This window comes from Cupressus sempervirens, chromosome 7 (genome assembly GCF_028749045.1).
Source record: "Cupressus sempervirens isolate cs-2001-9-10 chromosome 7, ASM2874904v1, whole genome shotgun sequence".
Taxonomy (NCBI): Eukaryota; Viridiplantae; Streptophyta; class Pinopsida; order Cupressales; family Cupressaceae; genus Cupressus; species Cupressus sempervirens.
This window is the reverse complement of record NC_143124.1, coordinates 927278155-927294603: the sequence shown is the minus strand read 5'-3', so window position 1 is coordinate 927294603 and position 16449 is coordinate 927278155.

Sequence of the window (16449 nt, the reverse complement as noted above, 5' to 3'; positions counted from 1 at the left end):
TAGTTTTGTTTGATTCCTCTAATTCTAGAAGATCTGAGTGAAGATTATCAATAGTGTAGCCTTCTCCTCCTAGGGAAAGAAATTGATCAATGAGTAACTAATTTTGAAGATCTAAACCATATTTAACCGCATCTTCTGTAAAAGTATTGATAAGGTCCTTTGTCAAATTTTCACAGAGGGCTTCTTTCTCTTCCCTGCTTAACCTTTAGGAACCTCTACTATTAGAGAAAAGGGACCTTTCTTTGGAAGGGGTACTAGGAGACCCATCCATTTGAGTATTATAATTTTGATCCCCCATATTGAAGGGCAAAGAGGAGATTATCTTGGATTATTCATGGAAGTGGTTATTGAGATCTTGTCATGATTTGGGACTTCCAAATTATTTCCAACATTCATAGAATGGGGAGAGTGTCATCCTTCACAAGAAAGAGTCTTCCCATATATAATAGAAAATCCTCCCCTGAAAGGGTTGAGATATACCAAAAAAAAAATCCAAATTATTTCTTTCAAAAGAGGAAGATGGAAGGAAGATGGTAAAATCTCGTTTAGGGCATCCCCTGAGTTCTCCTTATTGTTGGGGATGGGGGTTAATGGAGAGCTCACCCTAGGAGAGGAATGACTAATCTTCGTCCAATATTCCCTATACAAATTGATTCCATGGAAAATACCTTTAGTAAAAATAATTATTAGAGCTATTTGGTATCCATAATAGATGACCCTTATAGGTTGTCGTGAAAATCTTTGGGTTAAGATGATATATAGAATGATTCAAGATAATTCTGAGGGGTTTTAGAGAAGATTCATTAACATTGAGGTCAACCAAAATTTTGACAACAACATAATTTAAGAATTTTTCTTCTAACCCTCTAAATCCTCCAAGAGAATCATCAATCTGTCACACAATGTTCTCTTGGAAAAGCTCAACAAAGATATTTTTGAAAGAAACCCATTTCATAATTTTAAGATTATTGAAATTTTGAGCCTTAAAAATAGACATCCATTCAATAAATTTTACATGTTGGCCTTCAAGAAAGAACAAAAAACCATAAAGTAATTTATCTCTAAGATCCTTAGATTTACAATTTATAAAAAATGTATTATTGAGCAAGTTAGAAATACTTACCTGATCACCCAACACCAAAATCATTTGAACAAAGAGTTTCCCTTTATGTTTCTTAGGGTTGTTAGATTCGGCTACGAAAAATAAGGCCTCATAGTGGTTGCAGTGGTTGAGTAAGGAGGATTGGGTGTGATCAGTTGGGTGGATTACGTCAATTTACTCCTTGGGGGATATTTCTAGGAAAGGTTAGGTTGTTCATGTTGGAATCTAGTTGAAAAGATCATTATTGAAGAAGAGAGATTGTTGATAAAGAATGCTTTCAATAATTGTTTTTTCACTGATGTCAAACTTGTTATTTGCTAGAATGACAATTGCTTATAAGATCCAAGTACTATCACTTAGTTGATCAATGAAGAGGATTTGATCAATAAGATGTAACAAAAGCACCTAAGGGAAAGGTTGAGCTATGGTTTTGTAATGAAGTGCAAGGATCAGTTAAGACAATGATAAAATGATGTATTGATAATATACTTGAAGATACAGATGTTGGCTACACTTAGAAACTCTGGAAGAATAAGTTCTGACAAAGCTATCTACAAAGCTTGACTAAGTTCATTAGTGGATGCTGAGAAAACTAGTTCATGCTAGGCAAATTTTCACTAAGCGTCGAGCAAATGCAAAATCTAGTGTGAGTCGAGTGAAATAGAAGGAGCCAAGCAAGCTCAGGTGTCGAGCATCAATAAAAAAACTTAGTTGATGCTGAGTGAATCCACAATAAGTGCCAAATGTCAGTAAAACATAGTTGGTGCTGAGTAACACAGTATGCGTCAAGCATCAGGATTTCAATAGTGTTGAGTTGTTGCATTATTTGAAAAGTCAAAAATTTGGCAAATCTGAGCTAAAAAGTTTATTACCTTGGATTTTGTGAACCAGATGGAGGATAAGGATGATGAGTTGGTGGCACATAATTTTAGATAAATCACTTTCAGGAAAATATAGGAGGATTCTTCATGATGTTTCTAGAAGGAACAAGACATAGGGTAGATTCATTGAATCTTACCTAATCCATTTGAACTAAAATTAAAAGCAGGAAGATTAGAGCGGGAAAAGCATTCCAAACTTTTATTTAAGGAGTTATAGGTCAAGAAGCAAGAGTTTATGAGTTGCCAGGTTGTTGAAATGGTTGGTAGGATGTCAAGGTAAAGGCATCGAGAGAGAGGAAGAATAGAGTACAGAGACTCTGCTTCAATAGGTGACCACAGAGGAGATTGCATTGGTATATCAAGCATGGAGACTCGAGGAGACGAAGCTTGAAAGGAGGACAAGCTGTTAGAGCTGCAGTGACTGAAAGCTAGGCAAATTTGAGAACTGAATCGAGATCTGAAATCTACAAGTTATGTTGTGAGTTGTATCAAATCAAAAGCCCTTATTGTTACTCTTTAACAATTATATCAGCTAGGGTAAAAATCCTATGGACTTAGGTTGGTTTAACAACCATTTGTAAATCCTTTAACAGGGTGGCATTCCAAGTGAATGTTCTAAAGCCCTCTAACCATGCCCACTTCTAATAGGGTGGTTAAATCCTTTAACTAGGTCACATTTAACAGTGTGTTGTAGCTTTTAACGGGGCAGGCCTTTCACAGGGCATCACTTCAGAAGAGTGAGAATTGAGTAGCATGTTACTGGTGGTTTTTCCCAAATTAGGTTTCCACGTAAATTACTATTTTATGTGTTATTCTTGCATGTTGATTTTACAGTAACTTGCTAAGTACGAAAGTTTAAGCTTGGATGCATCAATAGTTTAATGGGCTCGCTTTACTTAGTAAAAAAGTTTTATTAGGACATTTGGACCTTGAATAACTGATTCACACCCCCCCACCCTCAGTTATTCCAAAGCATTTCTAATAGTTCAAGGGTTAGGATTCATCTACTAAGTACTGAGAGTCCTAACTTGATGATAATAGAATCTGATTCTAGTAACCTAGTTTTGTAGGTTTCATATTAGGGAGCTTGTTGCCTTGAACTTGAGTGAGTATGATGTTAGGGTCTATTGTTTTTCACTTCATAATTGAATTTTATGCAAGCTTCCTCTCATTTGGAAGTTTGGAAAGGATTACTAGAGAGGTTAAAATAGATGTTGCCCTTATTTAGATCTAAGGAGGACTAAAGAATCTTGAGATCTTTCTCTAATTTTGATCTAAACCATTGCAAAGGGGATTGTATCCCCCTTCCTTGTACTGATTGAGGGGGGAAAGGATTGGTTAAAGTGTTTTCTCCTTTATCATGTTGTTGATGTGTTTTGTGTATGTTACCTTACGTTGAACTATTGTTAATGGTGTCTCTTTATTCATTACAATTTATCGCCTTTAAATTCCTTATTCCTCAAATCGACGAGTTCTTGTTACAAAGGTAGCTACCTTCTGTTTGATTAAGTTAGGATTAACATTTGAGGAAGTATAATAAAAAATCAAATGCCAAACAACATGTATATATTCATAAGAGTGTCTAGTATTTAAATTTAGTTTAAAGGTTGATAAAACAACTTACTAAGATTTGTTATGTACTATGCTATGTGCCATACTAGTTGGGCTCTTCTATAGATATATCAATAACATGGTTAAGCATGACTAAACTAGGTATAGAGGGCCAAAAATACAAAACCCACTTGCTTATACGTCATACATGTTGACGTTATTAGGTATATCCTTATAGATTAAAGCTAGTGAGGTTGATGGCTATCTAGCCTTGTCAAAAAGGATGCTTACTTATAAGCAATGTGGTCTCTAAAGTTTAAAGTGATAGTTGTAACATAGTTTTGCTAATATTAATCTTGGGGAAACCTAGTTAAGTGGGGTACTGGGTAAAATACTTTAAGGGATTATTAATTAGAGTTTGTTAGGGAACCTTAATTAAAGTATATACTCCATCTGCAACAAGATTTGCTTGTTTATCAACTTCTTTATTCCCTTCTCTACAAATGTGTTGAATTCTTCTTCAAACTTGTCCAATAGTTTAAGGATAGGTTCTATATTTGAATTAAGTCTCTAGTTTGGAGTTGATCTTATAATTAATGCATTCAAGATTATCTTATAGTCTCCTTCTATAATTAAGGATCTAATTTGTAGTTGTAGACTTAGTTTTGGCCCTTCTCTGAGGGCTTCTGGCTTTGCTAGGTTGTTAATTGGGATGCCTAAAGGTTTTGCTCATTTGATAATCCATTCATTGGTGTCCTTTTCTATAGTACATCCTAATCTGACCCTATCTGGGTTCCCTCTAGAAGCTCCATCAAAGTTGAGTTTCATCCAATTTTTAGGGGGAGGAGTCCATTTGCACTCTTTCTAAGCTCGTAAGTTTTTCTTTTTATAGATTAGTGGTGGATTAATGAGACTAGCCCAGTTTTTTTTCATCTCTGTGTCCCAGTCTATAAATGAGTCTTCTTCTTTTTGTATTTTTTAAGGTTATTGTTTACAACTTCTATTATGCATGGTTATACTTTATTAAGGAATGATGGGACTTCTAGTGATGAGTTTTTTAACAGTCTCATATTTATTTCCTTCTAGATTTCCCATAGTAAGATGGTGGGTGATACGAACCATAGTTTATTGTAAACTTTTTTGTTTACTTTAGCCGACGAGCTTGAAAGATGATTGACGAGATTGGCTAGAAAGGGGGCTTGCTATTAAGTTTTTGTATCAGCCATTCCCAACATTTTCTGGTGTATGGACAATGATATAAAATGTGTTTGACAGTTTTAGAATTATTTTATAGAGAAAACATATGGATGGTCATTCGAATCCCATTTTTGTAAATCTATCAGCCGTAAGGATTCTTTTTTGTAATGCATCCCATAAGAAGATTCCTACTTTGGGGAGGCAAGTTGAGTCTGAACACAATCTAGGGGGGAGTGTGGTTTCTTCCCAATTTTGAGAGTTGATAAGCATATTATATCCACTTTTAACTCTATACATGTCGTCATTTGATGGTCCCATATAAGCTTGTCTGGTTTGCTTTTGTAGGTTAGAGGTCTATTAGCTAAAAATGTTTTGAACTCTTTTTTTGTTTTTTTTTCATGAGGATTTAGATCTATGTTTTCTAGAGATTTCCATTCATAGACGTCCTCGAGACTTTCTTCCTTCCTGATACTATAATTGGAGACTAGAGGTCCCCATACTTGGGAGAGGGTGAGTTCGATGTTCTTAGATAAGCTACGATTATCCGGGGAAGGGTGATCCTCCCACGAGTCTTCCCAAAACAATGCATTGCTTCCTAACCCTACATCCCATGTTATATTGTTGCTAATCAAGCGTTTGCATGAGATTTACGAATATTATTTTTGTTAATTTTTATGTAGGTTTTTTACCTAATTAAAAATATGATATATATATATATATATATATTTTTTTTTTTTTTTTAAAAAAAAATTTAATATAAAAATTTATCGTATTTTTGTTTTGTTTGACAGGTAATCAAATGAAGCCTAGATTATTTATTATTCATTTATTTTATTATTGTTAAGATTAATTATTATTAAAGTTATCATAACTTTAGTATATAAAGTTTTTTAATTAATTAAATAGATATATTTTTAAATAAAAATATAAACATTGAGAAACTATTTCTTTTATTTTTATTATAAAAACTAATCTCAATTTATTTATTTTTATTGGTAAAAGGCCTAAGCCATATAAATTTTATTAATTAAATAAAATGCATTGTCTCTGTTCAAACGAGCATTGGTAGAAAAGTACGAAGAAGGAAATCACAAGTCTAGCCCACAACAGTTGTCCTATGTAGAAATTGCAAAAATTACAAGTGGCTACTCCAATTTTACAAATTTAATATGACCCTTATTTACATTTGCATATTCCTTTCCTGGTTTGTTCTATATAGTTGTCACTGTCTCTGTTAGAGACTGGATGGGCATTCCCTCCTTTACATCTTCTTTCTTTTTGATCTCTCCTGTAAGGATGTGTTTTGAATGTATCTGGTATCGGTGACACTTCCTGAAAACTTTCTTATTAATTTAATCCTTCCTCCTTAGGATTTGCATGCTATTAACCATTCTAAGCTAAAAAATGTATGTTAGAAAGAGGTTAGTAGAATAAAAGCCATCTGACAAGGGGTTTAAAAATGAAATTATGGAGATATTTCCAGTGTTGTTCCTAGTGGTTATCTTAGATGGGTAATTTAGAGCTTCGAGTTTGAATTATAAGAGAGACAGAGGGTGTATAGAGGTTGTGTTAGGAAGTATTTTGTTTCTCAGTTCTTTATTAGTAGATTTTTTTTTTTTTATTTTATTGGTAAACGACCGAAGCCTAGATTAATTATTGCTATTTATTGTAATTAATTATTTTTTAATGTGTTAAGTAAATTCAAACTCAAGACCTCCCACATGAGAGGCTGACAAGTTATCACTATGTTGTAGGCTCTTGCCTAATTAGTAGATTTGATTTATTGACATTGCAAATCTATTATCTGTGTCTAACAGAAGTTTAATTGATTAAGTTTAAGTAGGCTTCCCTTATTGTATTAATTTACAACTCATGTCTTATTGTAAAACATTTGTTTTGAAGCAATATAATAAGGATAAAAGGAAGCACATAAGACCTAAGAAAACTTAGGTTCTGTGAATATCAAGAGTAGAGTGACTTGAAGTCCAAAAGGTCAATTTTTTTTTTCCACTCAAGTGATTGAGTATTCATTTGAATAACCTTTCACCTTCCCTCCTTTCGGTAAATCATTCTTCCTATCAAGAGATATTTATTTAAAGTGGTCTGAAGTGAGATTATGTTCAAGGCTCCTAGAATTCATGTAGGAGACCTGCGGGTTCTTGATTTGCTTATTTTCCTCTTGCCAAAGGTTCGGGTAACTACATGGCTAATATCATGAATATTGTAATAAAATTGAGGGGATTAGTTCCTCAAATGGCCTTTGATGAGCCAATTTCTAGCCAACATCTCTTTGTGGTAGTCTTGAACACTCATTTCCTTATCTTGAGAGTTGTATACCAGACTTTAGGAAAGGAATTTGTTAACAATTTTGAATGGTATAGAGTTCCTAGTGATATAACATTGATGTTCATAGCCATGGGCTGCCTTGTCGAGCCCATTAAAACCAGTATCTATTCTCTTTGCAAGAGGTTGTTTAAGGCATAATTTATGGGTAATTTAGATAAAGTGATTGCCAATATTTGAGATGACATGTATATATGATATATGATATTATTCTTCCTTCCCATTCCATGCCTCAGCAAAACCAAATTGGCTTCCATTGCAAAAGAGGGGATTTGAGTCGAAACCACCCCTAGGTTATTTTTCCTGGCTATCCCTAAATTTTCAGTAAGGGTTTCCATTAGAGCAAATTTTTGGAAGCCATTACAAATTTCCTCAGTTTTCTTTGCTAAGAAGGACAAAAATTCATAATAGTAGATTCTTTGTGTTTATCCATAGCCTTCTCTTTGACCCTTAGACCCTTCGTTGAAGCAGGATAATTCCTCTCCAATGTAGCAAAATAGTTCTTGGTAAGAATATGAGCCTAAGAAAAGTCGTATATAACCCTAGGATCTTGCGGAGTAGCCAGATCCCCATGAGGAGCCGAAGGGTCATAGGGGTAACTACCCTGGACAAAATTCGTCTGCCAGAAAGTGACAAGCTTTTTCATTTTTTTTCTCACCATCTTCTAATAAGGTTTTTTAATTTATGTGAATTATTTTAATTGTTAAAAAATAGATTTAAAATATTAATTTGTTGTTAAAATATTGCAAAAGAGGGGATTCGAGTTGAAACCTCCCATAGGTTATTTTTCCTAGCTATCACTAAATTTCAAGTAAGGGTTTCCATTGGAACAAAGTTTTGGAAGCCACCTCAGTTTTTATTTGCTAAGAAGGACAAAGATTCATAATAGTAGATTCTTTATGTTTAGCCATAACCTTCTCTCTGACCCCTAGACCCTTCATTGTAGCAGGATAATCCCTCTCCAACGTAGCAAAATAGTTCTTGGTAAGAATATGAGCCTAAGCAAAGTTGTATATAACCCTAGGATCTCGCAAAGTAGCCAGATCCCCATGAGGAGCTAAAGGGTCGTAGGGGTAACTACCCTTGACAAAATTTGTCCATCGAAAAGCGACATGCTTTTTCATTTTTTTCTCACCATCTTCTAATAAGGTTTTTAAATTTATATTAATTATTTTAATTATTTAAAAATAGATAAAAAAATGTTACTTTATTCTTAAAAATAAAAATAAAATAAAATTCAATTAAGATTGATTTATTTTATTTATTACAAATCTATCTTATTTATTATTCTAGAGAATTAGGAATCGTATTTTATTTTTTCTATTGGTAAATGACTGAAGCCTTAGAGATTATATTAATAAAATAGGTAAAAATTACAAATATCTCCATTCAAACGGGCACTGGTAGGAAAGAACGGAGAAGAAAACCTCCAGTCTTGCTTGGGACCTTTAGTCCTATTAAGATTACACAAATAACATGGGCATACCCCAATTTTAGATCTTTATGAAGGGCAAAACCTTTCTTTACTACATTGTCATTTTATGTTTCATTCCATACTATTTTCTATTTGGTTAACAATGATATACATATGCCTTTAATACAATGAGTTTTTTTTAAGAAACAATCTTCCTTTGCTTCTCTGGTTGAAAGTTTAAAAAGGGGGTTTGATAAGGTGTTCCAAGAATTAGGAATCTTATTATGGTTTATTTCAATTCTGGTATTTTTATTTAATAAAAAATAAATCTTACTAATTATTTTAATTAATAAAAAGTAGATAATAGGATTTTTCAGATTTTATTGTCATAATTTTTTTTTATCGGTAATAATTTTTTTCAATTAATACAAATATATTTTATTTATTATTATAAAGAAATTTATGAATATTATTTTTAAAAAAAATTTATGTAGGTTTTTTTAATTAATTAAATATATGATTTTAAAAAAATTAAAATATAAATATAAATTTAATTTTTAATATAAAAAGTTATCGTAATTATTTTCTTTAATAGGTAATCGACCGAAACCTAGATAATTTATTATTCATTTATTTTATTATTGTTAAGATTAATTATTATTAAAGATATCATAACTTTAGTATATAAATTTTTTTTGATTAACTAAATAGATATTTTTAAAATAAAAATAAAAATATTGATAAACTATTTATTTTATTTTTAATATAAAAACTAATCTTAAATTTAGTATATTAATTTTTGAATATATTATTATAATTTATTTTTTAAATGCAAAAATATTTTCTTTTGGTTGATAATATGAGGTTTTAATAATATAAAAAGAGATTACATAAAGTAAATACATCATAAAGTAGACTAACCAACTAAGCCCCTATTACATCTAACAAACTTGCCCAACTCATTAAAACTACCCCTTTTAGCCTATCCAACAATATTACAAAACATGTATAATGTCACATCGGTTGCTTTACAATAATCCTTATACACACGAGATAGTGAACATCCTTTAAAATTACAACTTTTAATACAAGCAAATAAAGGACTTGACATCACTAGACCATCATCACCAAAAACCAGGGATGAAAACCCCTGGTAAACTTCAAACCACTTCTCATTGACTGTGAACAATTCGACCCCCATCAAAAACTCCATTGCGGTCGACTTTACCATATTGTACAGGCTCAAGCTTCCCTCCATCTTCAAGACTCCATCCTCATCTCTATAGTAGGAGAGGCTCTCAAAACACCAATGCCCTTTACCTTCACAAAAATGATTTACTTCATGAATCCATCAAAACAAAAGCCATCGTCAGACTACATCCTGATGCAGAGCCACACCTTGGAAAACTCAGGAGGATTCAGTCACTCAACTGAGTTGCTTCAAGGGGCATCTACAACCTCCAGGATCACACACTAAAATCAGATTCCAAACAAAACTTTGAAAATAAAATCTCTCAAAATATCTTCTTGCTGCCTTCGGATAGACTTGCACTCAGACATGAATAACTTTCAAACCAGAAAAGATTTGCTCAATCCAACCGTTGAGATTTGGCATAACTAGGTTTCCAACAACATATAATTTTTTTAGAGAAATCCAACGGTTCAAACCCGAGATATTGACCACGCATCAAAGTACATTTTTTGCAAAACATTACTTCTTGCTGTCTCTAGATAGACCTGTGAATAGACATGTATAACTTTTGAACCAGATCAAAACTCTTCAATCGCTCTGGTGAAGATGGGCGTAATTAGGCCTATAATAACATATCCAAAGCTCATGAAAATCCAACGGTGCATTTGGGAGATATTACCCATGCACTGAGACTAATTTTCTGCAAACATACCGAATTCGACCCAAAACTAAAACTTTTTAATCTTTTGCAAACTATCAACTTGTTTCCAGTGAGAAGGTAAGAAAAATCTGTTCAAAACTCAGACCATCAAAAACTTGCACAAAGACAAAAAAAAAAACATTCCATATCTCTCCAAATTCGATTCGTGTCTTACATAGCCGACTGGCTCACCCTTAAAACTGACTTTCTTTTTCCTATTAAAGGATGTGAAACGTTTTCTTCTTATTTTAGAAAAGAAGAATGTCTTCTATCCAAAAAAAGGATAAGAATCTGAAACGTCTTTTCTACCAATATTAGACAGTCATTTTTTAAGTCAAGAATATTCCAAAAACTGCCTACTACCTATTATTGGATTCTAAAAATCATTAAACACTCCACCTACGAACTAAAAAAAACTATTCTAATTTAAGATCCACACACCTGGTCCTAGGTGGCTATATCTGGAGAGCTTATCGAACTGCTACTCTAGGTATGCCACCAGATGTAGGACGTTATTACAAACTTCATAAACTAAAAGCATTTAAAACATAACATTAAATTCCCTATTACATTTTCAACAATGTTGCCTCCTATAACGTTTCTCTTCTCTGCCACTGCAGCATACTCCCCTGTAGAATGAATCTCAAGTCCTCTTGAGATGATGTGTTGTAGAAATGAATCTCATTCTTCTTTCGAACTTTCCAATTTCTTTGAACTAGGATGAGCATATCTACAAGAAAAACAAAAATAATATCCAAATTCTCCACCTTGTAGCTTTGATTCTTTAATGCTGTAAATGTCACAGAAAATTCTCCAACATAATTCACTATACATGAAATCTGCATCCCTGCATAAACATTATTAGAAGAAAACATATCATCAGCATTAAGATTATTTGAGTTCTGTTTTTGAATATGAGCTTCCTTATACACCATGTAATGTGCATCATATCTATCTTCATCAATAATAACCATAAACTTATCTGCTTCTTGACTATCAACCAGTTTCACATCTTGAATCTTAAGAATCGTATTTATCTCTTCTTCCTTTATTAAACATTTATCATCATCTTGATCTTCTGTAGTAATCTCACTTTCAAATATCTCTTTCTTATTACAACTTTGCTCAAGAACAATAACAGTATTGCACTCTTTCCTGTCTTCTTCAAGCTGAGTTTCCATACTACCGCCATGCCTTTTCCATTCTCCCACGATGGCTGCAAATTTTTCCCATAAATCATATTCTTCTTTAGAACTTGCTGTTACACATTCCTTAGCTTCATCTTCATGCCATTCCTCTTGACATTTTTCTTCATTATGCATATTTAAGGCTTCATCAGTTGCCTCCAAAATCTTTTCCGTAGGAGTACCTTCCAGCATTGTACTCTTCTCTATTTTCAAAGGACATGTTACTGTTCCAACCACAGATTGTTTGCATTGAAATCCAATAGGGCTTGTCTTGTTACTGCTCTCGTCAAGAGATACTTGCTGCACTTCTTGTTGCTGCACTTAGTGTTCTTGCTGCACTTCTTTCAACTTAGCTTTATTCTCTTTCAACTTAGCATCATTCTCCTCAAGTCTCCTTCTCAAATTGTTTATCTCCTCTTCTATCTTGCTTAGCTCTTCTCTTTGTTTTCTCCTTTCTTCTTTTCCTCTATCTCCTTCTGTTTAGAATCTTTTCTCTGCCGATACCTTCTAAAAAGATACAATAAAGCTGCTTCTTCTTGTCCCATCATTCCTCAACTAGGTTATTTTCTTCTTATCTAGTCTCCAGGACTTCTTCTCAGACTATTTCTCTCAATCTTTCAAAATCACACAAACATATACACAACTACTTTTTCCCAAACCTTTTGCTGAGCTCTGATACCAAAAATGATGCAGAGCCACACTTTAGAAAACTCAGAAGGATTCAGTCACTCAACTGAGTTGCTTCAAGGGGCATCTACAACCTCCAGGATCACACACTAAAATCAGATTCCAAACAAAACTTTGAAAATAAAATCTCTCAAAATATCTTCTTGTTGCCTTCGGATAGACTTACACTCAGACATGAATAACTTTCGAACCAGAAAAGATTTTCTCAATCCAACCGTTGAGATTTGGCATAACTAGGTTTCCAGCAACATATAATTTTTTTTAGAAAAATCCAACGGTTCAAACCCGAGATATTGACCACGCATCAGAGTACATTTTTCTGCAAAACATTGCTTCTTGCTGTCTCTAGATAGACCTGTGAACAGACATGTATAACTTTTGAACCAGATCAAAACTCTTCAATCGCTCTAGTGAAGATGGGCGTAATTAGGCCTATAATAACATATCCAAAGCTCATGAAAATCCAACGGTGCATTTGGGAGATATTACCCATGCACTGAGACTAATTTTCTGTAAACATACCGAATTCGACCCAAAACTAAAACTTTTTAATCTTCTGCAAACTATCAACTTGTTTCCAATGAGAAGGTAAGAAAAATCCGTTCAAAACTCAGACCATCAAAAACTTGAACAAAGACAAAAAAAAACATTCCATATCTCTCCAAATTCGATTCGTGTCTTACATAGCCGACTGGCTCACCCTTAAAACTTTCTTTTTCCTATTAAAGGATGTGAAACGTTTTCTTCTTATTTTAGAAAAGAAGAATGTCTTCTATCCAAAAAAAGGATAAGAATCTGAAACGTCTTTTCTACCAATATTAGACAGTCGTTTTCTAAGTCAAGAATATTCCAAAAACTGCCTACTACCTATTATTGGATTCTAAAAATATTAAACACTCCACCTAAGAACTAAAAAAAACTATTCTAATTTAAGATCCACACACCTGGACCTAGGTGGCTATATCTGGAGAGCTTATCGAACTACTACTCTAGGTATGCCACCACATGTAGGACGTTATTACAAACTTCAAAAACTATAAGCATTTAAAACATAACATTAAATTCCCTATTACATTTTCAACAATGTTGCCTCCTATAGCGTTTCTCTTCTCTGCCACTGCAGCACATCCTCGCTTTTGACTAGCACAAAACCAACCTCCATCCAAAATAGATAAACACCATTATATGCCACCTTCATTGATCAATTTTTTTTCCAAAAAAAAACAAAACCAACATCCAATCTTCACACATTTGGAGAACTCGCGTGCACCACCATTCTCTTACGTTGAGGGGTAGCAGACCTACACTGATGAGGACGAGCCATCGAGAATCCTATCACACGCCTACCCCGTGCCTCTTGAAAACCCTAAATCTCCCTTTGCAACTTCTCCCATTCTACAACAATTTTGAGCCTTGTAGGCTTCTTGATTATAACACATTGGCTACTACAAAAAGGTGTAGCACCCCACCTCAAGGCCTTCCTCAAAGTTTGCAAATCATTCACTATAATCGAACCCAAAACCCATAGCAACCGATTCCAAAAGAGAGTCCAGTCCAACAATCAAATCACTTGGAAAAAGAGATTCCATTACCCACTTAACCACCTCCTCCGATTCATTCAATTCTAGTCCCCAAGTCATAATCATGGTTGTTATATTTGCATTAAAGATGAAGATATTGTTTTTTTTATTGGTAAGAGGCCAAAGCCAAGATTAATTATTATGTATTATTATTTTATTAAGCATAGGTAGATTCAAAACCCAAGACCTCTTCGATAAGAGGCTCACAATTTACCATTGTGTTGTAGGCTCTTGCCTAAGATGAAGATATTATTATTGCATTCATATTTTTTTCTATTTTATTCACTCAATTATATTATTGTTTTTTAATTCATAAAAGAAAGTTTGTAATGATTATTTTAATTAACTAAAAAATAAATAAATAAATTTCTACTTTTATTGTTAGAAGAATAATTAAATTAAAAAATAAATAAACTTGTTATACTATCACTTACCAAGAAAACATACAAACTTTTGTATAATATCATTTTATTTATACTTTTAATATTTTGTTCGATTAATACATATCATTTATACCTAAAAAAACATAACTTTTGGATTTTAAACAATTAATTTATTCATTGTGTTAATTATTTTATATAATATTATTGTTTATTTTAATTTTAAAATTGATTAATAAAAATAATAATTGGTAGTGGTTATTTTACTGAATAAGAAATAGATAAGAAGAGTTTTGTCAAATAAAATTAGAAATATATAATGTTGAATATTGTTTTCTTAATGCGAATAGATTTTTCAACCGTCGCAAATGGTTTTACAGTTTTCTAAAGGTTGTTTTGTGACTTTTAAAGTAGTTTTACAACGTGAGACACATTTTTCGATCAAAAAGTACAAGGGCAATCCCACATTAAAAGTCTATTGGCTAATAAGGCAAGAGCCTACAACACAATGGTAATTTGTGAGCCTCTCATTTGGAAGGTCATGGATTCCATCTAGATTTTAACACATAATAATACTTAATTTCAACAAATAAAAATAATAAATAATACAGACATTGACCCCTTACCTATCAAAAAATTAAATTAAATATATATAAATATTAAAATAATTATAAGTAATCCTGTCAAATAAAAATAACATAAGTATGTTAAAAATAAAAGATGGCAAATTTCAGGGCTAAAGATATTAAAAATAAAAGCTTGCAAGTATGTTAATTTTGGTTTCATCCATATTGTCGAGAGTTGAGCGCATCACATTCACTTAGAGAGTTATGTTGGGTTTTTGTAGTCCTCACATAAATTGGATTATTGGCAAACTCATAAATGTATTATCACTTACATGTTGTAGATTCCAAATTCATGAAGTCATTAGAGGCAAAGAGAATCCTCCATTCACTCCTTTCTAGGTTATGAGATTAGAGCACATACATTTTAGAATTTGTTTGAAAAATATATGGACTTACCAACCTTGGGTTATGTTCAAAATTACATAAACAAGCAATGTTTGGACGTGGCTATCCTCTCACAAAAATGTACAGTTGACCGATTTTCAAAAGATCGAAAACATCATGGATTTTTTTTGAAAATTTCAGCGTTTGATCTTCATGATCTGCATAGTTTGTAGTAAAAAACAACAAAAAATTTGGAAAAAAAATCACTATGTTTTTGTAAATCTGGAAAAAAAAGTTTGACTTTGTTTTGTCTTTGGTACTTTTTTTGTGGGAGATTAGCTTGTACCTTTGTGAAGTGCTTCTATTATGAAAATGGTCAAGCAAAACTGTATGGAGTAGTCTATAGTCAAATATGCATCTAACACTCTGCTTCGATGTTTATTTCAGGACTGGCAGTGAGTTATAATTATTTGTTTGATCCTCTAAATCTGAATACCTGGTGGCTCAATAGAGGTTGGGGAAAATATAATAATTGAACATTATAAATTTGGCATCTCTCAAAATTTTATGTAAATTTCCAAAATCATTTTCAAATTTTTAGTTCTCAGTTTTCTTATAATTTAGGTATGAGGATAACATTGCCCCAATTTGCTTCTCACTTATTTCTTGCACATCGCACATTCTTTCTTCTTCAGATGACACAAATTGTTTCCCTTATTCAAATAGGTTTTACACAAATCTTCAAATCGAGTGCTGTAAAGATTGCCCCTATTATTTATTCATTACATGCTCTGCAACTACAATTCATTATTCTTTACATGTGCACATCATGGCTTGAGTGCACAACAATTTTTTTTCATCAATATTATTATTATGTGAGAAATACATTTTTTCATTAAAATCATTTGGCTGCCTATCCAAGTGTCCCCTGGCAATGCATAGTTTTAGTGTAGGTTTCTCTAGACACATTTACAATGAAATATTTCTCGAGTTCTATTTTTTTAAATATAAATATAGTCCAAGATTGAGACAAGAGGTATCTTTATTGAGAGTGATTTAAAATTTCTATAAAAAATGCTCAACTGGTGATCTATCTCTATTTACTCCAAGTCAACATATACTATCTTATGTAGTCTAAAGCTGTTCTATAGGTATGCATTCCCACCAAGCTTTTCTTTTAAACATTTTTTTTGAATATTGTATATAGTAAATGAAATATTAGTTAATAAGTAGGAGATATTTTCCACAACAAGTCGAATTGTTAATGCAAAAGTTGATAATTACA